At 37.8% G+C, this 27739-nt stretch overlaps 2 long non-coding RNA genes across 11 annotated transcripts in view; one reads left to right on the top strand and one right to left on the bottom strand.

Moving 5' to 3' along the window:
* The window catches only part of LOC109502461, a 306856-nt gene that overhangs the window by 149424 nt on the left and 129693 nt on the right, over positions 1–27739 (bottom strand). The gene's annotated exons all lie outside the window — the stretch shown is intronic.
* On the top strand, positions 289–27739 carry LOC123379190. Its single transcript, XR_006583367.1, has 3 exons — positions 289–457; positions 845–952; positions 24145–27739. It is a non-coding gene; the product is annotated as an uncharacterized LOC123379190 (long non-coding RNA).

Here is a 27739-nt window from a genome sequence, read left to right as displayed (position 1 = left end):
CACAGTATATAAACAATTGGCTGTGGCTGTTGTTCTAATAAGCCTTTATTTACAAAGTCATTTGGCAAGTCAGCTTTGGCCCAGAGGCTGTGGTTTGGGACTCCTGCTCCAGCTCCAGTCACACGGCATGGAGAACAGTTACATTGGACTGTTGTCCTCTATCCAGTGTAGCACAAGTAGTTCTGTTGCATTTGCGATAGCCCAGTGACTCTATAAATGATCTAGCACAGAAATAGCAAATGAGCTTTATCTCATCTGTCACTTTTAAACACTGGTAGAGAATGCTTGTACAATTGTGCTCAGAAGGATTCTGAGACTATGCCTCTGCTACACAGAAAAATATGTCGTAATCAATTAGCAACGTTTAAAACAGTCACTGAGGAAGACGGAGTAGCATACCTCATGTTTTCATCATTTGTCTTATAACATACAGGACCAACATGGCCTGATCCTTCAGGTAGTGAAACTTTTTCACTCTAGTGCCTCCAAAGGTTTTTCTAGCTTGATTTTTTCAAGAGCCTAACAAAGATCCAAGTTTGGCTCAGGAGTCACCCAATGCAATTGCCCATTTTTTCAAAAATTTTGTTTAAGTTTAGTATAGAAATGATAAGATCATTTAACATATTTTATCAGATGGAATTAAGCAGGATTTCAGAGCCAACTCATTTTATGAAATACTCAGATGAGATACCTATTACTCTTTGGCGTTCTGGGAGAGGATGGCAATGTAGGATTACAGTTTTTAAAAGTCTTCCTTTAGCTCCCAGTTCTTCTGCACATATATTTACCTAGTTAGTGGTGTACTCTCATGAACCTTTCTAATTATTAGTTTCTCCCTTCCTAGAGAAGGCCAGAGCCATTTTGAAAGCCACCAGGAGAAGTGACGATACCAATAGCCGTTTGAGACACCTGCCCACGGATGATCAAGTACTACCCACAGCTGTGCAATAAAGTAAGTCATTGGGGGGCAGTAAGCAAATGTTAAAACTGGATCACCATTGCTCACAAGTCAGAGGGAAGGGGATTTTAGCCATTGGTTTCTCCAACTTAATACTTAATTACCCTCAGAAGCAAAGTAAGAAATTTCTTTTCAGAATTCCTTGCAAGTAAAGTTTCACAAAACAAGTTTATTACGGTTGTCTTATTTGCCTGAGCAGAGGGTGCAGAAGAAATAAATCCATAGTTCCTTTTGGTTGGAGTTTGGTTTTAACCAGCTCTAGAATCAGTTATTTCATTGACCCTTTTATTAAAAAGTAAATACATTTTAAAAAGGTATATATTTAAAAATATTTGTGAACACTTTCTTCTAAATTAGATTAGAATGTTCTTTCTTATCAAAGAATGAGGTGTGAAAGAACGAGAATCAGGATGGAGATGGAAAAAAGACAAAGAGAAAATGTTAAGACAGGGGTTCTTATCCTAGGCTGGCCTTACAGAGAATTTTGTAAATTACCTGACACTGTATGCAAAATTTTACATTTGTGTGTGTGTTTGTGTGTGCGTGCATACATACGTGCGAAGTTTATTTTGGGGGAAAATATTAGCACTTCAGTTGAAAATCACTGTTATATAGATTGAATCCTTATCCAAAGAGGGTATCCTGAGTAAGTTCAGGAATTGCTGAGTCTGGCCTGAGGTCTGAGAAAGGTAGGGGCCAAGGAAAAATGGATATTAATTAAGAAATATATTATGTACTTCCCTAGCTTGCCCAGGGGCGGCCCTGAACCTAGCTACACAATTATCCATCCCGGAAGCAAGGTGGAATTATGGCAGCAGCCAAGGCAGGCTTTTCTTGGGAATCAGTGACATATGACTGCTTCCCTCCTTCTCCGTTGTTAAGATAACAGCTGGTGCGCCCTGGAGAGGCCCTGACAGTGAACGATAGCCCAAGGACAAGGCACCAGCTGAAAGCCAGCTTGGCTGCAAATTAGACTATAATGGCAGAGTGGCTTCTGCTGAGAAGCGATTTGCATCAGAACCCACCAACAATGCACATTCTGTTGGGCGGGCATTTGTAAGAGAAGGAAACCAGAAATACTTTGTTTCTAAATAACTTGGGAGAAGATTCACCAAAGGAAGAGGGGCAGATAAGGAAACTGTAATATCTGTTTTTAGGTTATACTACATAGAACCTGTTTTTAGGTTATACTACATATACTACATAGATACTGTAATATCTGTTTTTATGTATACTACATATACTACATACTCATTTTGCTACTCAAAGGGGTAGATCTGTATCAAATTCATCCCCTATAGTTGCAGGTTGGCCTTCCTTCTGTTCTCCCATAGTACTTTGCTTATAACTCTATTATAAAACCATATAAAAACGGTGTTTAAACATGTATTTTACTAAATTGTGTGTTTATAACGCTTAGGTATATTTTCCCAAAGGTCAGCTTACTGTGGTTTTCATATCAATACTCCAGCTTTCTAAGACCCCTTTACATATATAAATACACATAATATACATATATATATGCACACACATACATATTTTTAATTATGTACATATATATACTTAGTTGTTTTAAGAAACAATGACTGAAACTTGGGGAAGAACCTTAATAATGTGAAACATCAGAGGAGAGATCCAATAAGAGCTAAATGAAATTGTCTGATAATGAAGACAAAATGCTGAAAAAAGGAAAGAGTTGGAGAGGGAAGAAAACAGGAACAGAATAGGATTCATGAAATACTAATCAACTAATAATCAGCAGGGAGGAACATGACATAGGAACATATGTTATAGCTATCAGCAAGATAATACGTTATATTGGGTATAAGATAAACATATCAAATGAACAGTCCTATTTTGTTAATGTAACTATGAAGATCTCCTAGAATGGCATACAAATACTTGCACATTTTGATGGTTGGTATACTCAGTTTGTCTCTTCCATCTGATGAGGAGTCTCATGGGAATAGAGTCTGTATCTTATGTGTTTTATAGTCTCCAGGGCTTAGTTCAACACTTAGCAGAGTGTGCTGGATAAATATTTGTTAAAAGAAAAAGGAAAAAGAAGTTGGTCTGGTACATAAGTCTGATCTTTTTGTAATCAGTCTGATCTTGTCCATAGTTCCTAACTTTACGTTTCTCCCTATTCATACTCTTGCCTTACTCCTCACTGCCTCATGAAGCCATGTTAGAATGCTTTCTCCTCTTTTCTTTGCCTTTCCCAATCTGCTTTATAGTCCCTTATGCTTCAGCACAGTTTACATCCCACACGGGGTCTCATCTGTCTGCTCTTTTTATATTGATTTCCTTCTCCTCTAAGTTAGAACTCATATGTTCATTTTCCATTGACTATTTCATGTGTTCAAAGCTCATTTCCTTGCCTAGACTACACACTCTTTGTCAGAAGGAACCATAATTCAAAGAAGGTAAATGTTGGTCTTTCCCATGTCACCAAGGACACATCAGACACTTTGAGATAGATACATGCTTGCCAAGTAGAGAGCATTTCTGGGAAGGAGAAGGAATCTAATGTCATGGGAGAAGTGATGCATAAAGGATCTGAGCATGGCAGGTGGGTGGGGATCTAGACTCCCAGGTTTTCCCAGACTTTGGGGTAGGTTCACCATTTGCAGTAGCTCACATCTCTGGAGATTTGGTAAAGCAGGAGGCTGGGCCCTTGGATCTAGTGTGCTTACTGGGGATCACACACTTGGCTAAGCTTTCCATTCATTTCCTATTTCAGCAACTGTAGTCTCAGAGTCTACATACTGAAATTAGATGGTTTTCTTTTATGTGGTTACAACCATTAGCTGTTCTTTCTCTCTAGGGTAGAAGTTAGTAGCAGGTAAGTAAATAGCGGCATAGAGATTTGGTCAGCTTTCTATCATTAGCAAACTCATCTTTTATTGTGTCTGTTTTTAGGTAGAGCTTAAAATAATAAAATTGTTCCTATATTTTCATCTGGCATTTGCTGATTTGACAGCATTTTTCAGTACATGAAATACAAAAATAACAACTCTGATCTATGTATTGTGCTAACTAACTTTTTAGGTTTTTTCTATGGTTTTTGAAAGTAATTCAGTTATACCAGTCAATAGATTAGTGTTCAGCAAAAAGAGAGAAAAATGCATTCTTATCTTTGCCAATTAAGAAAAAAAAAACAACTAAAACTGTGCTCTATAAATTCTAACCTTTCTGTCTTTGTGAACTCTCCTTGAGGAATAAGGAAGACTTTACTCTCCTGAAATTGTAGTGTATTTTTGTATAGCTAAGCAATGGTGTTGTGTTCTTTAACCTTGTTTTCCATAAAAACATCTAATAGCCTATTGGAAGAATAAAGAAAGGCAAGATTCAAGATCTATCTCAGTCTGATAGGATTGTTCTATGTGGTGGTGGCTTACTAATAGCTTTATTATTCAACCATGTAAGCAGAAGAAAGCACTGCAGCTTAGAGAGAACTCAGACAGATCTGCTTTCAGCATGTAACTAAACCAGTGTGTAGAAACAAGTAATTAAAAGGACACAAAGCCCGTAATCAATTGCGTACCGGTTATCTTTGATTGCTCTTGCAAAGGACAAATTACACACAAGGCTCTTGCAAGCCTGAAGAAAAAGAGGTTCTATTATCTTCTTTTTGAAATCATTTCTCTGGGAAGACAAGGGCGTCCCTATTCCAGATCTCTTGGTTTAATTAAAAGGACACAAACATCAGATGATGTTGCAGCATATCGAATGTTTCCCTGTCAGGGCAATGGAGTGAAAGGAGAGCAGGGGGTGGGGTGGGGGAGAAAAGGGAAGTGGGGAATGGGTGGGGGTGGGTTGGAAGAATTTCTTTTCCATAAAGACTGGCCTTTTTCCCTCTGACCATCTGTTTTCTCATGGTGAAAAGCCCCATTGCTGGTATCCTGGCATAGCTTTGCATGTCTTTGTGCTTGAGGGACATTCAATCTTGCATCTGATACACGATGATCTGTGACACTTCCTAACAAATGAGGCTTTGTTCAAACAAAGAGACTCCCTGATAGGAACTGTAAACTTGGAGCTTGATATCCTGTAGGAAAGGCAGGCTATGGCTGAGCTGGCACAGGAAATTCCCTCTGCAATGCAACAGAGCCGAGGGAGGTCACACCCCCGTGCACGCATATGCCCTTTCAGTTCTTCCCAGAAGTCCTCTCATCTCTGTCTTCTCTTCAGAGATGGCAGCTCTTGGAGCACAGCTGCATTTGGACCCGAGAATGGGCCCCCTCTCCATTATGGGCTGAAGCTCACCCTCAGTGATAATGGTACTTGTTTGGACAGCTTCTGCATTTTACAAAGCACTTTCATCATCATTAATGCATTTGATACAATAACCTCATAAGGCCCGGTCTTATGAGGCCCAGTCTTGGGTGATCACACCCAAGAGAACAATTTTGTAAATGTTAATGCCAGCTCTTCTTTGTTTCCCTTTTCTTCCTTCTCTAGCCTCTCTCGCTTTTCTTGTCTCCCTTCTTATTTCCCCAAATCATGACCTTGAATTTGAGGTTCCTAACTTTAAAACCACCTGTCTTTTCAGCCTCTGATGTTTCTGTGGTCCCTTACTACTTAGACTTAGGCTGTGCAAATTTGAAAATGTATAATGAGCTGCTGAATATGACTTTGATCTGGAGCACGTGGAGAAGGCCTCAGCTCAGGAAAACACTAGTTACTCTTTCCAGCCAAGACTTAGAATCTTGTTAGAATGTAATTAAATATGCTTAGAAAGCGCATCACCTTTTTTTTTTTTCCCCTTCCATGTGTTGTTTCCTCTCCTTGGCAAACTCCTACACACTCACTTAAGACCTAGGGAAGAGGGGGCTTCTACCACAGCCAGTGCTTCCTTTCTCTGGACCGTTAATTAGCATTTCCTTTGTGTTCTCTCACCCTCCTTTACTTCCAACCCAGCGGCAGTGTGTGACACATTGTAGCCTTAGCTGTTTGTTTATGTATCTATCTCCCCTCCTAAGCTGTGAACCACAGGACTGGGATAGTGTATTTATTATTCATCTTTGTATATTTCCAGTATTTTATGAAGTGCCCGACCCATAATAGACTCCCAGTAACAGTATGTTGAATAAATAAATTTGGTTGGTTAAACACTGATATAGCTGGGAGGAAAGAAACAGGAAAATAAGGCAAAACAGGGAAAACTGACTTCATTACACACATCCATAAATTTTTCTTTGGCCTGGACCCTGCATTTGGTGTTCTACTTCTTACCACTCCAACAATGTGAAGCAGTGTGTGATTTCAGGAATTATCTTAGACCTAGTTTCTCACTCTTCTGAATCAGTACTTTTTTTTTTTTTTTTTTTTTACAAAGATGCTTGGATTGCAGAGAACTTAAGTAACCTTTCAAAAATTCTGTCTTTGATTACTTAGTGGACCTATTACCAAATATAAAGATTTTGGCCCAGTAAATCCATGGAGTTAAAGGAAAGAAAACTCGTCCAGTGGAATATATTAACATGAAAATTTCTTAGGGAGGGCGGAGAGCATCAGAAGGGTGAGTGGCTACATGTTCCTTCAATCTCACTTTTCAACTGGCTTGTTCAGTCTCTTAGAAGTTCTTTAATGTTTCTGAACCATGATTTCTCTAGCTATGAAATGAGAATATTAACTCTAGCATGCCTCAATGGGATTTTATGAGGATTAGCTAAATGTGATTGTAAAACATTTTGGGGGTATAAAGTACTGGGTAAAATAATTGATATTCATAATTTTGAGACTGGATAGGGTTTCCAAAGGTAATGGTGGGAGGCAAGTCGCATTTGTATTACATTTTTAAAGGGGGTGGCTCAAATTCATTTTGTTCCTTTTCTAACCTCCTTTCCTTATATGCTGGTAAAAATATAACAGAAACCTGATTGGGGTATCTGTGTGGCTCAGTTGGTTGAGTGCTAGACTTCAGCTCAGGTCATGATCTCCTGGTTCATGGGTTCGAGCCGCACATTGGGCTCGCTGTTGTCTACATGGAGCCTGCATCAGATCTTCTGTTCCCTTCTCTCTCTGCCTATCCCCTGTTCACGTGCTGTCTCTCAAAAAATAAAATCAAATAAAAACTTAAAAAAAAATAACATAAACCTGCTTAGTTAAAGTTTGGTAGCATATTGGAATTCATTTGAAAATAACTTCTAAGAGTAATAGCAGTCAGTAGTCAAAGGGTAGAGTAAAGGTACTTGATTTGTCTTGCAACCAGTTTGAATGTTCCCCTGGAAAACACAGGAAAGGTTCACAAAGACAGTAGGGACAACTCCCTTGGCTGTTGGCATCTAGTTACTTATTCAGTCAAAGGTAACCAAGAGCTGAATCCATAAGTGATTATCAAAAATTTAGGTAGCTTTTGTTGCTGTTGTTATTTAAAATGAGATAGCAAATGGTAGTAACACTTGGCGTGAGTATAGCATTATATAGAGAGATGCTGAATCACTGTGTTGTATACCTGAAACTAATGAAATACAGTGGGTCAACTATACTCAATTTTTTTTTTTAATTTAAAAAAGGAAAAGAAAGTGAGGTAGCAAAGGAATCAACTCTGTTGGCAGAGCAATGGGTACAACATATGAACTTAGAATTTGGGGTTCAACTTATTGAAGTTCCAGAAACAACTTCCAAAGGTGTTTTTAAGGATTACACCGTGGATCACAAAATTATCCCAGGGGAGAGGGAATCTAAGTTTAACACAAAGCTAGTAAGCGGGATTCTTAAAGTAATGGCTCACATGAATAGAGTGCTGCCTTTTCATTTGAGTTCTTTATCCTGTATTACTGCATTTGATGCTCCTACACCCTCTATGAAGGAGATAGGAGAAGTTTTCCTCACTCTGGGGTTATTACTAAGCATCCTACCCTGGACGACTCTTTGCCTTGGTATCAATGCAGCTCTATGTTCTGATGAAGCTTGTCAAATTCTCCGCATGTGTTTATCCCGTGGAAGTTTTGGGCGTTTTTTTTTTGGGTTTTGTTGTTGTTGTTTTTTAATTTAATGAATGGGCTATGGAAGCAATTTTCCTAGTGTTTTCAAAAAGAAATGTTGATTTTCCTTTCAAACTATTTTTCAGATTCCTTTCCTCTTTTCCATTTTCACTGTCAGCCCTGAAGATCAAATCCTCATGACTTACTAGAGCAATAGTTCTCAGTCTTAGTGACACAATACAATCTCTCTGGAAATTTTAAAAATACTGACATCTGAATTGAAATCTCAGAGAATCCTGATGTGATTTATTTGGGATGTGCCCTCGGTGTCGTGATACTGAGAGTGCCCCAGGTGATTGATTCTACAGTGTGGCCAGGGAGTGGTACCAGTGACCAACGGCCATGAGCTCTCCTCTGTCCCGTCCATCCTGCAAACCACTCACTCAGATTTAACGTGATAACCACTACAATGACTGGTTCCTCCTGGGTCTTACTAAAAGTGCATCTCATCTCCGCTTCTCCTTTCCTTATTCCCTAATCCTCGTATAGATATTTCATCTTACATAGTTTAAAACTAGAAGTGGAATCAATGATAAATATAATAAAATCCCAGGGCTAGGTAATATTTCCCCAACAGTGCTTTAATCATTTTTCTTATTAAAGAATTCTAAAACTTCAACGTTGCTAAGTTCTAAAACTCTTTGACCTACCATTTAATATTCTTCCACATTTTTAAAGTTTTTATTTGAATTCCAGTTAGTTAATATACAGTGTTATATTAGTTTCAGGTGTATGATATAGTGATTCAACACTTCCATACATTGTCTGGTTATTCTTCATGTTACCTCTCCAGTTTCACCAGCTACTACTACTGTTCCTTAGCCCATACCTTACCAAACTGACTACTTGCTCATCCTACAACGTGCCTCATACCCTGCCATACACCTCTGCTCTTACTTTTCTTTCTACTCATAATGCCTTGAATCAGCTCCAATTCTTCCAATATAAACTATCCTCAATATGCCAGTCAATAGGCCACTTTAATAATAAGACTTTTCAGTTTTGATGAAAATGGATGTAATTCCTCCTTTTTTCAACTTCATAACACTTTTACTTTTCCATCTCATAGTTTGCTCTATGACTATTTATATATTTAATTTTATTTCCTTCCTTTCTTCCAGTATGTTGAAAGGCCCTCAAGGACCAAAGTAAAATATAAATAGAGCTGCTTTAGGACAGGACAGCCTATTCTAAATCCAGGTTCTACTTCTTACTAGACGTGTGACTTTTAAGCAAATTATTTTCCTCTGGGAGATACGATACCACCTTCTTAGAGGGTTGTGGGAAAAATTCAATGAATGAATCCCCATTAGAACAGTGCTCTGGACAAGGCGAGCACCCAGGAAATGTTAGCTATTGTCAATCACTTGCTTTATCTTGATAGAGACTGGGTCACCTTATTGCACATTTTAGACACTTAAAATATTTGTCAAATGTACTAAAATCTTTGGAGCTTGAAAAGATACCAAATACCCAAACTATGAATATTTGATAACTTATCATCTTTAAGTCATTTTTATAGCTACTTGAAGGAGCATGTGGGCCCAAGTAACCTGATATTTTGTTTGAAAAAAATGGAAAACATAATTTCTGACAGGTTTGGTACCTTGTGTTGAAACCCTCAGTCCCATAGTTAGTGCTAGAGAATCACCTCTGTGAAATGCCAAAACTGTCAATCATAGTGATTTATTGCATACCCAATTCCACAGACATTTAAAAAGAATAGTTGAATATCCAGAGCCATTGAAATTCTTTAGCTTAAAACAAGTATGTGCAAAGAAACTAAATAGGTAAATTATGTATTCTGAGAGCAAAACTTCTGAGTATAGATTCCATTTAATAATATACACTTCACAGGTCTTTGGAGATAAGACTATAAATATGAGTGTCAGACTTAACCAATAAATATTTTAACACCAGCCCACCCTAACCTCATATGCATTTATACCTCAGATGCCATAAAACAGAAATGACCTTTTGTTTTTCAAGACAGAAAAAAAAGAATAAATAAAATGATGAAGTCAATGTCAAGTGTGACTATACAACCAGTTATTGGGGCTTTCCCTCTCCTGTGCTGACTTTTGAAGTGTTTGAAGTAACTTTTTTTTTAAATTAATAATTAATCTTTCCGAGGTGTTTTTTTTTTTTTTTTTTCAGGCAGTGAGGGCAGTCAATGTTAAAGGAAAAAAAGATAAGAATAGAGGCCAAATCCTGCCTGACTGAGGCAAGGTGTTTCCAAGGGAGTAAGACACAGCCTGGAATGGACTGCTTAGGACTCACAGTACTCTTATATGTTAATGTGGCCTTCATCTTCAGCCACTTTCCAGGAAAATTTGTCAAAGAACTAACTCTGGGCATGATATCTATGCATGGGAAGCAGTGGTAAAGGTTTGAAGTAACAGTCTTTAGCTCCAAAGAGAGGGAGGGAAAGAGGAAGGGAAGGACTGGAGAAAGGGAGAGAGAAAGTGAGGTAATAGAGTCAAGAGAGTCATTTCAGAGCAGTGCTGAAGACAGTTTATCTTCCAGGAGCCACTTACTGAGGATGGTACTTGGGATTCTTTTGTTTTTGTTTTTGTCTTTGTTTTTTGTAACTAGAATTTCTGCCTATTGTCAAATGTTCAAGTTCTATTTGTTCAAAAACTTACGCGTGATACTACATTTAGATCGATGGAAGACCCGGCATTCATACTCCTAGATGGGACTGCATTTCTTTGTTAGCTCCTTATACAGAGCTCATTATCTACTAGGCACTGTGTTCTAAGTTTTGCATGTAATTACTAATTAATCCTCAGAAGGATCCTATAAGGTAGATACTCTTATTATCCCCATTATACACATGATGTGATTGAGGCCCAGAAAGATTTAAACACCTTGCCCAAAGGTCACAGAATAGGGCCAGGGACTGAACTCAGGCTGTCGGAGGGAGTGCAGGCTTGTAACTACTGATTCATGTTGCTTCAGAAGGAAACAGACATCACAACAGCAATCGGAGCATGTTGCCCCCACTGTGTCAGCATTTTGCTGTTGTTATGTAACGCAAAGCAGTACTCCCTTCTGAGGAGTACCGAGAGATAATGGTGGTGACCTGACAAAGGAAAGGAATTAATCCAAAAATGGACAAAAGAACACCAGGAATTTGAATGGACTGTAAAGTTAGTGCAGAAACCTCCAAGTGTTTTGGCCTGGAGCCTGCATTGATCTACTGGCCGAGCGAGATGCTGGTGGCTCAGGGAAAGGCAGACAGTGAGTGTTGAGGGGTAGTTTTATAAGAAAGTGGCAAAAGTACAGGCAGAAGAGACAGCACTAAAGGCCAGAAGGGTATGAATTCAGGAAGGCCACTCTGTCACATCAGACAACGGTTTCACAAATTCTAAATAGCATGCCTCCACTCTAGCCTTTTCCGAAGCAGGAAAATATTGTAAGGATATTTTGCAGAAGCCAGTGGTCTGGAAGTCTCAGGTTAAACCACCATTCCACAACTAACTGCCTTTAAGACTTTGGTCCACTGTTTATATTTTTCTTAATCACAGTTTCCCATTGGTGAGACAGGGTTAATACTAGTACCTGCCTCAGGGTTACTGTGAACCTTACATGAAATCATTTTTACGAAGTACTTAGTAATAGTTCCCAACACAGTGAGTACTTCATAATACTTTTTGTCTTTTTCTCTCCTCCATGACACTTGATGGGTAACAATTTTGAATTCCACAAATATTTATTCCGCTTCTATTGGCAGGGTGCTGGGATATACAAAAGTGAACAATATATAGTCCCTGTCCTGGGGAGCTTAAAAGATATTCATGAACCAGACCCAAAAGCCAATAAATGCACATATTTGTAATAATATATATTATATAAGCTTGTACCAATAAATAAGTGAATTACAAATATTGAAATAGTTTTGAATCAATTTTCCAGAGGAAAAAGAATAAAGTTTTGAAGATACATAAGAACATGATAAAATGCACTAACTGCTGTCTGCCAGTGTCTCTGGGACATTTCTGGCGGCTTGGTGGATATTGCCAGATGGAGGGTTCTGTGCCCATAGTGTGTGCGCTGAATGTCTTACAGGGTGGGCACTGGTGGAGTTTGTCCTTGAGACCAGCAAAGGTCTTTGTGCTTGGTTATGCCCAAAGGGATCAAAATCCATTTTTAAAGAGGAGGCATGCTGGTGAGAAAGGGTTTACACCTTTTCCTTAATTACAATAACATACGGTATCTAAAGTTTATAAGGCCTACATCATAATTTCTGGGTAACACATCACAAAGTTTCTTTGAACTGTACATTTTTCAAAAAACTCTCAGGTTGTGAGGCCAATATGCTATATGCTGCATAATAAGATATGAAAAATTAATTTTAGATATTTAATATGTACAGTAAAACCTTGGATCATGAGTCACTTGTTCTGCTAGTGTTCTGCAATACGAGCAAACATTTCTAATAATTTTTAACTTGATAAATGAACAATGTCTTGCATTACAGCAAGAACACGATGCTGAATGTCACATGATCACAACTGAGCCAATGGTTCTTTCTCTCTCTCTCTCTTTTGCTGTGGGATTGTGGATGATTTTCTCCCATGCCTGGATGCTTGGTCTCAGGCTGTGGTGTTTGGCAGAAATCAGTGATTTTTCAGAACCCACAACTGGCACTAGCATATTTATTGTCACTTCAAAGCACCTTTGCTTTTCCATACAAGAGTGAGCTTAGGAATGCTTTGCTTCTTCTAGGTCAGGCTGCCTGCAGATATACACCCTCTCCTCTGCTGCCTTATTGCCAGTTACATTAAATACAGTATTATGACACTAGTTCATTAATACTCTACTATAGTCAAAATCTGTATGAGCGTATACTATGGCCCCCATGCAGAAAAAGGTTGAAAAGAAAGCCGGTAAGAAGAAGGAGATGATTACGGTGGAAGTTAAGAAGGAAATCATGGAGAAGTATGAACGAGGTATGAGAGTAGCCGAAATTGCAAGATTTTATAAGAAGTCTATGTCTATATCTCATATGCAGAGGAGGAGGAGAAAAAGGCAGAGGAATCCCTCACTTCAAATGAGATTAGGAAGATGTATAAAATGTGGGAAACAACACAAAATTTTGTAGAAAAGCACCACCGGAATAAGGCTGTAGCAATGCGAGCGATGAATCTGTTTAATGACAATGCAACGTCACATTTCCTCAAAATCTTCAAAAGGAGGGAAAAGCAAGTACCATTGGATAGGTTCCTTGTTAAAGTTGCATGAAAAGAAAAAAAAATCCATTGAGCAAATAGATAGCAGTGATTCTATTAGTGATAGTGAAAGTCGTTCTACACAATAACCCTCCTCTGTCCTGTCTCCCTCACACTAGCCATGGTTTTCAAACCTAAGTTCAGGTTCATTTGTTTATTTTTCTTTATGTTTTGTACTTTCTTTATTATTTTGTATTGTCTTACAGTATTGAAGTAATTTTTATATGAATATTTTTGGGTTGTGGAACAAATCATCAGAGTTTCCATTATTTCTTATGGGTAAATTTGCTTGGATATACAGTTGCTTTGGATGACAAACACGTTTCCAAAACGAATTATACTTGCTAACCAAGGTGTTAGCGTATTACCAAATTTATCGTGTAGCATATACTTCTGTTGCCTCACGTCCCATCCTTCAGACCATCTCTGACTTTAGCCACAGCTGTAGGGCATACTGTTATGGGATCTTAGCTTCATGCTGACAACATCCTGCATCAAAGCTTTCCCATGTTTCTCCTCATTTTCTGTTGGGGACCCTCTCCAAAGCCACAGCTCATGCTCAGCCCATGGACAAAACCAGTTCAAGAATATACTGAGTGTTAATGCTCCAGGTGAGCTACTGGGTGTCCTCAGCCTCCTGTCCTTCTAAAGGAACAACAGCGGCACACATTCTGCATGCCTCTCAGACATCTGGCTAAATTGTACCCAATACATTTTTATGTTAATTCTTTTTCATCCTTCCCTGTTTTCATCCACCTCGCTCTCTCACTCCTGTTTTTGAAGTTACCCCTAAGTAAATAGCCTGCATCCAAGTCCTTGTCTTAAGTTTTGCATGGAGAGAATTCATACTGAGACACACAATCCCAACACCTACGTGAATTAATAGTCTCAGACCTGTTAAATAAACTGAGTAAAGGGAAATGGGTAGATTAGGAAATCTGAGTTTTTCACTTAGTAAGTGAGGCCACGAGATTGAGGCAATCAGTGGAACCTTCAGTCAGATCAGTTAACATCATAGCTCTGTGCACGGTAGCTCTCATAAGAAGACTGAATTCAGAGCATTACAACTAGGGAAAAAAAACCCTCTAAAAGAACTCATCATTCTGAGAGTTGTTCAGTGGCTGCATATTTCTGTAATAAGAACAGGAACACTACATTTTAAACACATGAAAGGAAAAATTAACACTCATATCTTTCTTCCAAAGAAACAGTTTTAAGTCATAACTGAAGTTGTGCTAAAAGGACTCAAAGACATATGGGCCACTTTCACTTAGTTTAAATCAATAAGAACAACATAATGGCCTCATTCTTCTTTGGCTGGTTTATGACAGCTGCTTGTGTTAGTATGTCAATGAAAGCCTGCGACAGCAATATAAAAGCTATCCTATTGATTGTGTCATAAGCTTTGAGCTGATTAGAAGAAAAGTACATGGTGCAAAGTATCGTTCTTATCATTTTATTATCATTATAAAAAGACCACAGTGATTATCACCAGCAAAGGTGTTTACATCATGGTGTGTGAAACTGACAAGTATATACCCCAAACTGATGCAAATAACAGAAATTAAACAAAGAGCAAATACACCTGCTCTGAATGAAGAGAGCAATAAAATGACAGGATCTTTTGGAAAAATGGCCTACATACTTTTCCATCCCAAAATTTGTGATTCTTAATGAACATGATTATAACTTCAGGTTTAAGTTACTATAGGTGAGCTGAAGAATTTCATTTTAGATCCATTTACTGGTTTTCTCTCTTTCAGCTGTAGTAATATATCAGTCCTGATACACATAAAACATTTAAAATTACCTATGACTCTAAGTAAGCCCCATGCCAACTTTTAGAAAAACAATCACCCTAGAAATGATAACCAGTCCTTTTGATATTCCAGGTTAATAGGAACATTATCAGAGCAAAGTTAAGGAGAGTCCAAATAATTTGACATCATGAAATTTCTCCTGGAATATAGTCAGAAACTGGGTTTGCCCCCCAAAAGCCACTGAAGCCTCTTGAAATAAATTAGCAGAAGAGATGTTCCTGGGCTCTTCTGGGGAAATCTGGTCAGTGTCATGAAGCTGTCATTCCCCTGAAAAGTTGCTGGAGAACTATGTTCTCCATATTTGGTAGCTATTCGAGAATTTATGTCAGTGTTGTTTATGAAATGGCAAGGTTTGAGGTAGTGAAGTTGACAGAAAATTGCTATGTGACAAATGATCTGAGAATTGTTAACTGTTGCAGTTCAGTTCACTTCAGATGTCTGCTGCAAACAAATGGTATTCTGTGGGGCATTGCTCTCAAATGAGCAAGTCAATTTGTCTTGTAGGGTATGATGGATATTACTCACTAATACTGCTTCAATCCTTCTGGAAGCATGGGGGGGAGTTGCATGTCTTTGCCCCATTAAAGTTAGACAAAAGTTAGACAGAAAAGCTTCCACATGATTCTCTTTGTTCTCTTCACCCTAATAAAACCTTAAGGCTCTTATGAAATAGCAGCTCACAGGAAGGCAGAAACTTTGTCCACCTGGGTCTCTGAGTGACCATCGTAAACCAAGATTGACCATATGGGTTATGTGCTATGTATGAGGGACAGACATTTGCTGTGTTAAGTCACAGAAAGGATGGTGTTTTTTGTTATAGTACATGAATTAGCCTGTCCTAACTAATACATAACATTTGCTGTAAAAGGTACTATTTATATGAATTGGCCATCTGGGATTGGAAATACCTGTAATATATAAAATACATATTTGCAATATTTGACCAACTGTAACTCTACCTTTATTAAGACTGCATGTGATCTCCATGCTTATGGTAAAATAATATTCCAGGAAAGAATAAAATGTACATTAGTGGCTCTTTCGGTGATAAGAACATAGGAGGTACTCAGAAAATATTCTTTCAATTGGATTAGGTTACATGAGAAAGTAAGTGTGCAAGGAAGGAGGTTTTTGTCCACATACCATCTTATAACACAGAAAAAGGAATGTGGGGGGACAGGGAAACAAAATCATGAGGAGATAAGGAAAGGCATCATAGACTGCAGAAGTTACACATACTAGTGATAATATGAGTAGGGTTAGACCAGAAAAATGGGAACACAATGATTTGGACCTAGCTCAAAGTTTGAGGGAAGATAAAGCTAGTTGTGCAGGTTTCAAAGGACTTTTAAGAACTGAAGCTGTGTCTACCTGATATCAAAAGTTTGATCAAGTTCCATATTGGTTTTACAGGCTTGATTTTTCTTGTATCAGCCTGACTAATTTGTGTTATGTAGATAGAGTGATACTACATTATATCTAACCACATGCCTTAACTCATGCAGGTTAGTGGTAATTCCTTTTATGCTTAAAAGACTTTCGTTTTCAATATCAACTCTTATAAAATCCAGAATAATATAAAACCTTTTAAACTTTTATATTTCCCTTTCCCCCTTGTAATTTTTTAATATTTGTATTCCCTAAAGGACTGACACTCCACGAGGGCAGGAAGGATACTAGCCTCTTCACTACAGAATCTCCCCCTAGCACAATGTTACTGCTATGTACTAAGATAGTAGATGCTAATTATCTTTGAATGAACGTATTAATACATATATCAAGCTTTTAAGCTCCCTTTGACATAGTGTGGCCTTATCTATTAGGTTTCATTCCCCTTAGACTCCTCCACATACTCCGTGCTTCACTCTGGCCAAACAGATCTGTGTGTAAGCTCCATCCCATCTTTGTTCTCTGACTTACTGTATTGTTTTCCTTAAAATGTCCCCATCTCTCTGCCTAATACTAACAGATAACGTTTATGGCTAAGCACTTTGCATATATCTTGCCATTATCCCAAACAAAATAAAACAAAACTGTGAGACAGGTGCTATTATTGTTAACACCATGATACAGATGAGGTATATAAGACTTGGAAAGTTAAGCTATCTTACTTCTCAGAGATCCATACCTCCCCACCACAGGGCTGCTAAGGTCAGCCTCCTTAGAGAAACATTAGTCCTAACCACCTTGCTGACTGCTAGCCCTTGTTCACCCCTCAAGCCTCAGTTCAAACACTGCTTCCTCCATAAAGCTTTCTTTTATTGCATTGATCTTTACCAATCTCTCTTTTTGTTCCAAACACCTGTTACTCTTAAACTCAGCGACCTGTGGTTCACCCTTACTCATTCAGTGTATATTTCATGCATATTCATTTTATCTCTCCCATGATACCTTGAAGTCTCAGATAGGAATTGATCACTACATACTTTGTATATTCCAGTATCTAGCATATTAGAAATGACCAAGAAAAGCTTGTCAATAGATTGATAAAGAATAAAATAGTGTTACATTTGCAATGTTTTTCCTAGAATTCCCATTCAGAAATTCCCCTCAAGGCTGAAGACTGACAAAGAACTAGCTTTTGCTTTTGACAACTTTTATTAAAAAAAAAAAAAAAAAGAAAGCTTAGTTCACTTCCTGCCACTCAGAAACTTAAAATTATATGTTCAGATTTGGAATTGTTAGAAAGTTTGGATGAAATAGGATGCTTTTTAAAGATGAGGCTAAAATTGTTATTTCCAGTCATTAAAAATGTTTAGGAACAAAGGAATCATCTGACAACTTGTGACTGGTGCAATCAGAGAAGCCGGAGATTGGGATGTTTATTTTTACACATTGGGAAGGAAGAAGCAAGGATCAGCCTCCAAGTTTGACACCTTGGATGAGCTCAGTGGCTTTGCATCATATCACATGAACATAATGCCTCTCTTCACACCCCCACAGAATTAGGCAGAGGCACACATGAAAGCCCCATGCCAGAGCAATGAACATAAACTAGATCTAAGCCTTGGTAACTGAATCTGACCATATAAACAACCCAGAACAAGTGAAGAAGTGTCCTTTGAGTTTCCTTGTAAGTTAAAAATAAACTGAAACAATTATGTATTCAGATTATGGAAAGGTAATGGAATTGAAGCTGATTTAGGTAAATGATTCATGTTTCCCTAACACCTACAACTACTACAAAATTACATTTAGCTGTGGAAAAGTAAAAAAAAAAAATAAATGGAGCCCTTGGTTAGAACTGATATCCTTTAAATTTATTTCCAAATATTTCACAATAAATCACCTTAAATCATAGATTCATCATCATATGATTTAAGTCACCTTAAATCATAGATTAAAATTTCAGGAGCAAACAACATTTATTACCTGAAGGCTCTTATATAAACCCAACTCACAATTTAAGTTCATTCCCAATGCAAAAATGTCCATTGCAACTGCTGGTGCTTTAAGCTGAGGACACAAATAATTTACAAATTGAGGGAGAGTATAAACCTCTTATGTATGGGCACCTTTTTAATGGGAAACAAAAAAATGTTTTCTTATTATAAATTGACTTCAAAATAGAGACTGACAAAGGACCATAGAGTTTGTGTTGTGCATATATAGCAAATGAAAATTGCTAAACCGAGCCAGAAGCCAGAAGATAGTTGGACAGAACTACCTAACAACACTTCTAAGATCATGCAATGGGAGAATTAGCATGGCTTTACTGTTAACAATTTTTTGCCATTCATTATCTTGCCAAAACATTTTGGGGATTGTTATACTTTTGTCACTACTATCTGCAATTTTTAAAATTTATGTTAAGTGCAACACCTGCCATTCTTACCACTTTTTTTGACTCCCTAGATACCAAGATAGGGATGCTTACTTGTGTTGAGGGTCTTCTCTATGAGATCCGTTCTAGTCTTATACCTCCCTCCTTCCTTCTGTCTTTTTCTTTATTCTTTCTTTCTGACCCACTGTTGAGATTCAGATAAACTAACAGCCAAGGCAGCTTGTATTAGAGAATTTATCACAGCAACTCTTGGGCTATACGGTCTTAATATCTTCCATTTTACTAATTTTGTAGTCTCTAAGACTCTTGTTCCTTCTAGCTCTTTCTTAGAGTAGACCTTCTCAAGTTATCTCTCTGTACAATTATTGAAATGGAATACTAGAGTGTAGCTGAGGTCCCCTGGAAAGCAGAGGCTCAGATAAAATTATATTTTTAAGAGAATGATTAGGGGAAATGCCAGTGAAGGACAAGAGGGGAGAGGAGCAGAATGAGTCAAAGAGTCCCTAAGACCTGATGGAGGTCTGACATCTGTGAAAGAAGATGCAGTGAGAGCAGCTTCTGAGATGCACTTGTTACCAAGCTGGGGAGAGGCCCCTCAGCATCTCCTGCAGGGGAGGAGGGCCATTTCTTAATGGCCAGGTGGTTGCATCTGCAACTACATAGTCGCAGAGCCTTGATATTTAGGGCCATCTACCCAGTTCTTCCCATCCCTTATCTCAGTGGCCTAAATCTTTTCAACCTGGCCCTGACCTTAGCATAACAGACTTTCCAGAGCTCATCTTTTAAATGATTCTGGGGCTTGGCAATCCTAAATCCTAGGGCCTGTGGCCCCTGGGCAGCTGTGTCTGCCTTTCCACCACGTACACGTGCACACACACGTGCGCACGCACGCGCACGCGCGTGCGCGCGCACACACACACACACACACACACATACATGATGAAGACCTCTTCAAAAAAAAAAGTGCCCTCTGGTTCTCATAGTTAGCATTTAATTATTTGTTAACTGACTTGATTTTCAAATTGTCCTTCTGCAGGGTATCAATACAATTTAGTATAACCAGCCAATTTCACTGTCTTTATTTGCATTTTTCTCACTATACATTTCAAATGCTTGAATCATTGCACCAGCAAAACTTTTCCCTTCTGCTGGGCCATTTTTCGGAGGACGAGTGGTGAAATTTTCAGCAGTTGGGCTCTCTGTTTGTACCAGAGACTATGTGTACCTCCTTCTAGGTGGGCAGTAATGGATATAATCCCCAGACCTCATCTTACCATGTTTTTTTGGATCACTTCTGGTACCAACTGTGTCAGCCTGGGAAGCAGATGCCAATATGGAAATAGATGTGTGAGAGTTTTATTTGGAGAATGGTCCACAGAAAATAAAGGGGAGAGGGACCAGATGAGGCTAGAGAACCATGACCAGGATTATGCAGGAGTGTGATGCACATTTGACATCTGTAAATGGATATAAGGAAACAGTAGGGTGGGATGGACAAAGCCTTACAATGTGATACACTTCTGAGAAGGCATTGGGAGGGTTGATAGGTAGCCCCAGAGAAAAGATAGCCTGTTAGAGGAGCCCCACTTGGGGCAGGAGTGGCATAGATCTAGAACAACCTCTGCGATCTGTCACTGGCCATGAACAATCTAGGAATAGCATGGCTATTATATGGATTATATGGTGCAACACCACAGGCTGTCCATAGAGTATACTCCTCCCAGGAGATTCTCGTTTGAAAGGAGATCTGCCAGCACACTTCAATGACTGCCACAGTTGAATTTCAGGTGTGGACACACCATAGTTTTAAATGAGGAAAATAATGATTTCTTGACTAAAATTGCTTAATTGCCCTTATCAATGTTTGGTTTATTTTTAAAAACCATGGCAACCTAATGCAAACAATTTCCACACATCCTAAGTCTTTTTTCTTGGTCATAACTATTAGGTCAGAAGTCTTTGTTTTGTACTTAAAGCTCGCATTATTTATGGCTAAATACATTACCTTACTTTTTCTCATATTGAGATTTATCTAACCACTTTTCTACCTACTGTTCTAACTTAAATCATCTTTTCACAGTGCCCCTACTGCTAGAATTTCTGTAATGGGGACTTCCCACCAATAATGGATATTTGCAAGTTTTGACAAATATTTCTTCAATTTCATGCCTAAGTATCTCTGGGGATTTATCTATTGATTCACTTCAGTTGCTTTTGAGATCCGTGAGCAGAATCTTCTGAGGACACTCCTTTTACACGGCAACAGGGGACCCATTCTCTGTGTCAGCCTTGCATCCCTGTACTGAGACTAATTGAGTACCCACAAGACTGAAGAGCCTACAAAGTACATGCCAACTCTCAAGGGTGGAATTTCCTGTATACAGGGTCATGGCTTAAGCAGCAAATTTTGCAGGTGAAAGCTGTCTTGCTACCCCAGGCACACTTAACTGTACCACAGATAAAAAGGCAACAATGCCAGGTTATCCATGTGGTTGATCAACTGCCTTTGGTGACTCTGCTAATATTCTAGATGAACATGGAGAGAGTTGGTCCCTTAAGTCCAGGCTTCTATTAAACAACTGCATTCTTTCTATATAATCTTTTATGAGTAGCATTACTACCCACCTCATGAGGTAGTTTCTCAACTTATTCCAGATTGTGTGGGTGCTAGCAGTATGATCTATAGCACTAACCTGTGTAGGTCTCTCTTTAATGCTAAGAAGTTTGACCAGCTTGATTAGTTTTGCTTGGCTTTATAATTTCTATTTGTATCTAGGCCACTATGCCTTTCCCATTCTCTCTCTGGACTGTGTTTACATATTTTTGAAAATTCCTCTTCTCTAACTCTTCTTTTCTACTTAGGGAGGAAACTTGTTCTGGTGCGTGCTTTTTCATCCTTCGGCCACATTTAGTTTCTGATTTTCTGATTCATTCAATAATTCGGATGCCCACCAATCCCTGCTTTTCCTCCAGGGTAGAATTACCACTGGAAGTAGCTGCTTCGTCAGAGACTATATTTCCCAGCTACCTTTGTGGCTAATTCTTGATAATGGAATGGAGCGGAAATGACATGTGCCACCCTCCTTTCTGCTGGCTGGATGCAAATCATGATAAAGCCCCCAGAGATAACATCCCAACATGGATGGTACACAGGTCTCTGACTTCCACACAAAGAAAAGCTGCTCATCAGGAGAAACTGGGTAGACCTAGGGAGAGATTCATTTCTATTGTATTACATAACTGAAATTTCAGGGTTTGTCATAGTTACTGGCATTAACCTAATGAATGCAAGACTTTTCGGGCAAGGAGAGATCCTTGGTGTATTTGTAGAAAATATCACCACATTTACCTTGAGCTTAGGAACATCTCTGAGCAGGTGTAGGCAGAGTTTGTAATGTTCTATGCAAGAGATAAAAAGAGATGAAAATTTTATATAAAAACAATGAAATAGGATTGGAATCTCTTTGTATAGAAATATCACTTTTATAAATAAAAATGGGTAAGAATATATTATAGGCCAACAAACCAAAATAGTGTGACTGAGGTTCCAATAACAACAATAAGGTATTTCGGTAAGTAGGAAAATCAGGTCAATTTATAAATTGGAAAGATTCATTTAACAGGAGATGGACTTGTAGAATGTTATATCAGCCCCAGGGTAAGGGAAGGATTTTGGAGAAGATGGAGGAATTGTGTCAAGAAAAGATGTTTAAGCAGGAACAAGTCCAGAAGGGGACAGTGGTCAACCAGCAAGAAATGGCAACCATAAATCAATAAATCAACGTCTTAAATATAGAAAGTAAGCACCACAGATAATGTCCATTTTTATCTACTACATGTCAGTGGAATATAGCTGCTAGAATCCAAGTCCATGACTCAAATAAAACTTTTTTTTTTTTTGGCTAACTTTTGTAGCTGCCTGTTGTAGGGAAAGGTGTGATGGACATGTAGGTCTCATACAAATGTGAAGAACCACCTACAAAACTCATGGGATGACTCAGGGCCATCCTAACATTTGCCTTGATGATGCCAAGATATTAGTGGACTCAATTTTTTATTTATGGAGCTCAGGACTACATTAGCATGGCATAAAAAAATAAGCATTGAGAGCTCTTTCTAACTGGATTTGCTGCATGTGCCAAAAGTCTTTGGTAACTGGCTTCCCAGCTTTTTGAATTAAAATAATTTGAAATAATGTCATTTGAAGGACAGTATAATAAGCCTTACTTTAAAAAACTAATGCTTTACAGTTTTAAAACATTTGTTCTATTTTTCCCCATTTATCCTACAAATTCATTATCTGTTTTGAAAGTATAGGGAGTGTAGAGGATGTGAATGTAGAATTTAGTCACTTTCCTCAAGGAGCTTTGAATTCACTGGAGGATCTAGACAAATGAATGGATATGACATTACCATGGAATCAAGTTCTGTGATGCATTTATTTCAGGGAAATATATGTGTTGACTCTAAAACCGTAATAAAAATAGTCAAACTCATGGGGAGTCATCCAAAGTTTTATGAGTAAGTCATTGCTGAATCATTCAGTTTTGGTGACAGGAAGCTAGACAAAAGCAGTTCGAATTCTGATTTTTCCCTCCAGTTTTCTGATAGCCACCTCTTTTGCCTTTGATTCTCTTTCCTCTCTTCTCCCCATGCAATCCATTCTTATTCTCCTTCCTCTATTTTTTAAGCTAATCTTGCACATCTGGTTGAACTGAACCTCACTTCCATGAGGCACAATGATAGTTTTAATATTACAGCCTTTGGAGTCAGGCTGTTGGGGCTCACATCTAGCCTTGACACTTAACTGCTTGTGTCCCTGTTTACTTACAATTTCTGTGTCTTACTCTTTTTGCCTAAACATTGGTGTTCATCCTATAAGGCTTTTTTTGTGAAGACTTAATGAGTTTATATACATAAAGTGCTTAGTGCCTGACACATGGTAAGTGCTCTATGGTTGAGTATTATTTTCCTATTGTGGCTGTAACAAATTACTACATATTTCATGATCTCAAAGAACACTCATTTATTATCTCTCAGTTCTATAGCTCAGAGTCTGGATAAATTCTACTGGGTTCTCTGCTGGGGGACTTACAAAGCTGAAAAAAAGGTGTTGGCTGGCCTAGGCTCTTAGCGGAGGCTATGAAGGAGAATCTAATTCCAGGTTTATTCAGCTGAGTGGCAAAATCAATTGTTTATTATTGCGGGACTGAGGTCCCTGTTTCTTTGACATTTGGGCCTCTCCACAGTAAGCCAGCAATGGTACATTGACTCTGTCTTGTGCTTTGAATCTCTTGTGCTTTGGAATCTTCTTCTAACACATCTCTCTATTTTGCCTTCCTCTTCTGCCTTTTAGGGACCGTGTGAGTACACTGTGTGTACCCAGATACTCCTGGATAATCTCCCTATTTTAAGGTCAGATGATTAGTAACTTTAATTACATCTGTAAAGTCTCTTTTGCCATGAAACACAATGTATTTACAGTCATACGTGAGGAGGTGTAGGTTATAGGAACCTAAATTGTGTCTACCACAGGTTATTACTATTATTATTGTTATTATTTAAATGAGTGAAGGACTAGCATGGGTAGGGAACAGAATGTTCTGGACAATAAAGTTTTCTAGTGCATTGGAAGTTATTTCATTTAGAGTTAAATTTTGGGGGATAAATAATTACAGCACTGATTAACCAACTGAAATTCAGAATTCTTATCTGTGTGCACATATATAATACCAATCTCCATATATTTTAAATGTAACACTCTGTTATCTCTAAACCTTAACACAAATCTGCCAATACACTTTCAAAAATATTTATGAAATTGCCATGTTAAAGCCACCTCTGATTTAAAAAAAAAAACTGAATAGTGAGAAAACTTTTTACAAAATTTAACTTGAGGGAAGTTTCAGAAATCTGAAAAACTATAGATCTTTCACATATATGTCTTGTTCTGAAAAATGATTAGGATTAATTCCTGATAATACAATAAAAATGAGACATTTATGAAATAATTAGGCTTCAACAAAAAATGAAAACATTTAAATTATAATTATCTCTAAATATTTCACTGCCAGAATAAACCTAAACTAGATCTGGCTAGAAATGAAAAACAGAAAGCTTCAAAAAGTCATGAAAAAGAAAATAAAAATAAAACAAAATATGGTGTTTAACATCTTTTGCATGCCCGTAATATAAAGCTGGATAACTGCCATTCACATGGGTAAACTGTAAAGCTTGTCTTTTCTTTTGGTTTATGGACTTGTGATAGGCAGCTGGTGAGTATAGATATTTGAATCTTCTGGGCATGCTAAGTTCTCTCTCGCATCTGTTCAAAACTAAGAATCTCACTGTGAGGCTAATTATTTGTATTTGGGGCTGCAAGTGGCCTAGTACAGAAGCCACTTCACATTTTGCTCTGGACAGTAGATCTAGGTACACATGCATGTGCATATACACATGGGCACGTGTTCTCACACTTATACACACACACATATTGATGTACGTGACCAATTAACGACTTGGGTTATTTTTCAAACATACTTTTTTTTTTTTTTTTACTTTAGTGTGTAATCTATATACTAGAGTCAGCGCAACATCAGCGATCTTTAAACAGAGACATGTCACTGGGAAAGAAGTGGACAGAGATAGGCAATGAGTATTTCTAGACCTTCTGAGTTATACCATAACTTGCAATGTTCTTTCTATTTTCCTCTCATTTCCTGTTCCTATTTTTTTCTCATCCATTTTTAGATCTAACTTGCCAAAGTCTCCTTCTAAGCCTGTTTACTCATGCAGTTACTGTTTTCTCTCACTTGCCTCACACTAACCAGATTTTGGCCCAGTACAGACTTAGAATAGGGTGATTTAGATCAAAATTCAACCTCCTGTTTCACATGAACAAGATGACATTTAAGTCTCTAAGGGTTTATTTATGCAAATATCAAATATAAGGAGGACTATGAGTCACTATGAAATTTCCTAAATCTCCTTTTAGCTATAGTTAATAATTTACAGGTTGAAGGATGCATGCTGGATTATAATCAAATCCTTCAGAAGAGAGGATGCTGGGACGATAGCCTTTCACTATTTAGCATCTATTTATATGATATCACTGAGACTTTTGGCATAGTTTTCATGCCCAAAATGTTTTTAACATCTGTGTGGCTGTTCTTTTTTTAAGACTGAGGATTCAGTATTCATTAATCTCTCAAACCCCAACTGGCCTTCAGAAGCAACTCAATGCTTTCTTTGAGGACTGCACAAAATATAATCTCAAAATAAATCACAAGAAGTGTAAGGTAATGGTTTTTAGTTCTAGGAAATTCAAGAGTTCCTGGTATGCTTAGGGAGTTAAGTTTAATGTGGTGAAATATTTTATGTGGCTTTGCATTATCTTTCACTTAAATCTGCCATGCGAAAAGCAAAGAAAGTTGAAAATCTCAGCAACAATAGAGGATTAGATTTAGGAGGGAATGAATTGATGCCCATTTTTATGATATATCAACCTAAAGCAGGTTTCCAGATTCTGTGCTATTCAGAAACCCATAATATTCACGATGGTGAATGTATTAAAATTGCTTTTGGAAAATGAGGATGACATTCGTTTGACACAGAGGGTGTTTAATCTCTGTAGGCAAATCAGATGGGGAAAAACAGTTTTTTTCATTTGAGTTGCATTCATTATCATTTCTGCACCTTTGATAAGATGGTCAAAATGAACAGATCAGTCAGGCTGTAGGCAGTCGGAAGGCTATGCTCATAGGCATGAAATGAACAGTTACTGACAGGGTTTTTGAGAGAAATGGAATATACGGAGGTGAACCTAACCAGAATGCTAATATGGAAACTGCCTACAGATGGTTTAGTAGGAGAAATTTTATTTTGGGTGAAACAGAAATGCAAAATATACAACTCCAGAATTTAACATTTAGATTATTGTTATTTGGGAAAACAATTATTTCTAAAATTTGATGGACACTGAATATCCTTAACATTTTTACAAACAAAATTATTCCAAACAGAATTTTTATGGCCTTTCAGAAAAGTGCATTTGAAATTAGTCTTATAGTGATGGGGAGACTGAAGGAAACATTTGGCCTCAAAGAAATGGCCAAGAAGTGTTATTTTCAAGTGCATTATTATCATCCCTATAGGATAATTTGGAAACTTTGTGAATAACTGCATGATTAGATAGGAAGATCCATCCTTGTTAGAAGACATGTGCTTGTATAATCAATTGTACATGATTACTTTTAAGTTCATGGTTTCCTTGGATGCAGCTTGCCAATAAATGTCTCTTTGATATAATATGAGAAAGAATTAATAAGAAGCAATAATGAAACTAACTTGAAAACAGTTGAAAATATAAATAGTGCCTTTGATTTTTAAAGAGAAGATTCTTGCCAGAGTAACACAGATCCAGATAATAGAGAACTCAGGAAGCAAAGTTCTGATAGTTTATAGTTCCTTGCTGGCATAGCTAAACCACTTTGAAAATATGCTTTAACTCTTAAATTTCTGAATAAGCTGGTGTGCTCCTTCCTGGCTGAATGTTGCTTTCTCTCATTTTAGCCCCATATTCTTTTTTATTTTTTTCAAAGTTATACACGTACATATACTAAAAAGTCAAAAAGTTGTATAAGGGTTGCAAGAAAAACAGCACTCCTTACCACGCTCCCTGAGGAAACCACTTTTAGCTGATGTTTTGGGACTTCTCTCCCTGTTGCTAGTAATGTACTTATAATGCTACATCTTGATTTTTCAGTGTCAGGTTAGAATCTATTGACTTCCCACTACTAAAATGTTTTTGTTCACATCACTGCTCCCTATACCTCTAGAAAAGTTATATAGATCAATAATCATTATTTATGTTATTTTGATTATGTAAACACTTATCACAGCTGCTCCATTTAGTAAACTGTATTACTTTTCCTTTCAGGCACAAGTTTAAA

The sequence above is a fragment of the Felis catus genome, chromosome A1 (genome assembly GCF_018350175.1).
Source record: "Felis catus isolate Fca126 chromosome A1, F.catus_Fca126_mat1.0, whole genome shotgun sequence".
Classification (NCBI taxonomy): Eukaryota; Metazoa; Chordata; class Mammalia; order Carnivora; family Felidae; genus Felis; species Felis catus.
This window is presented reverse-complemented; position numbering and strand designations above follow the sequence as displayed.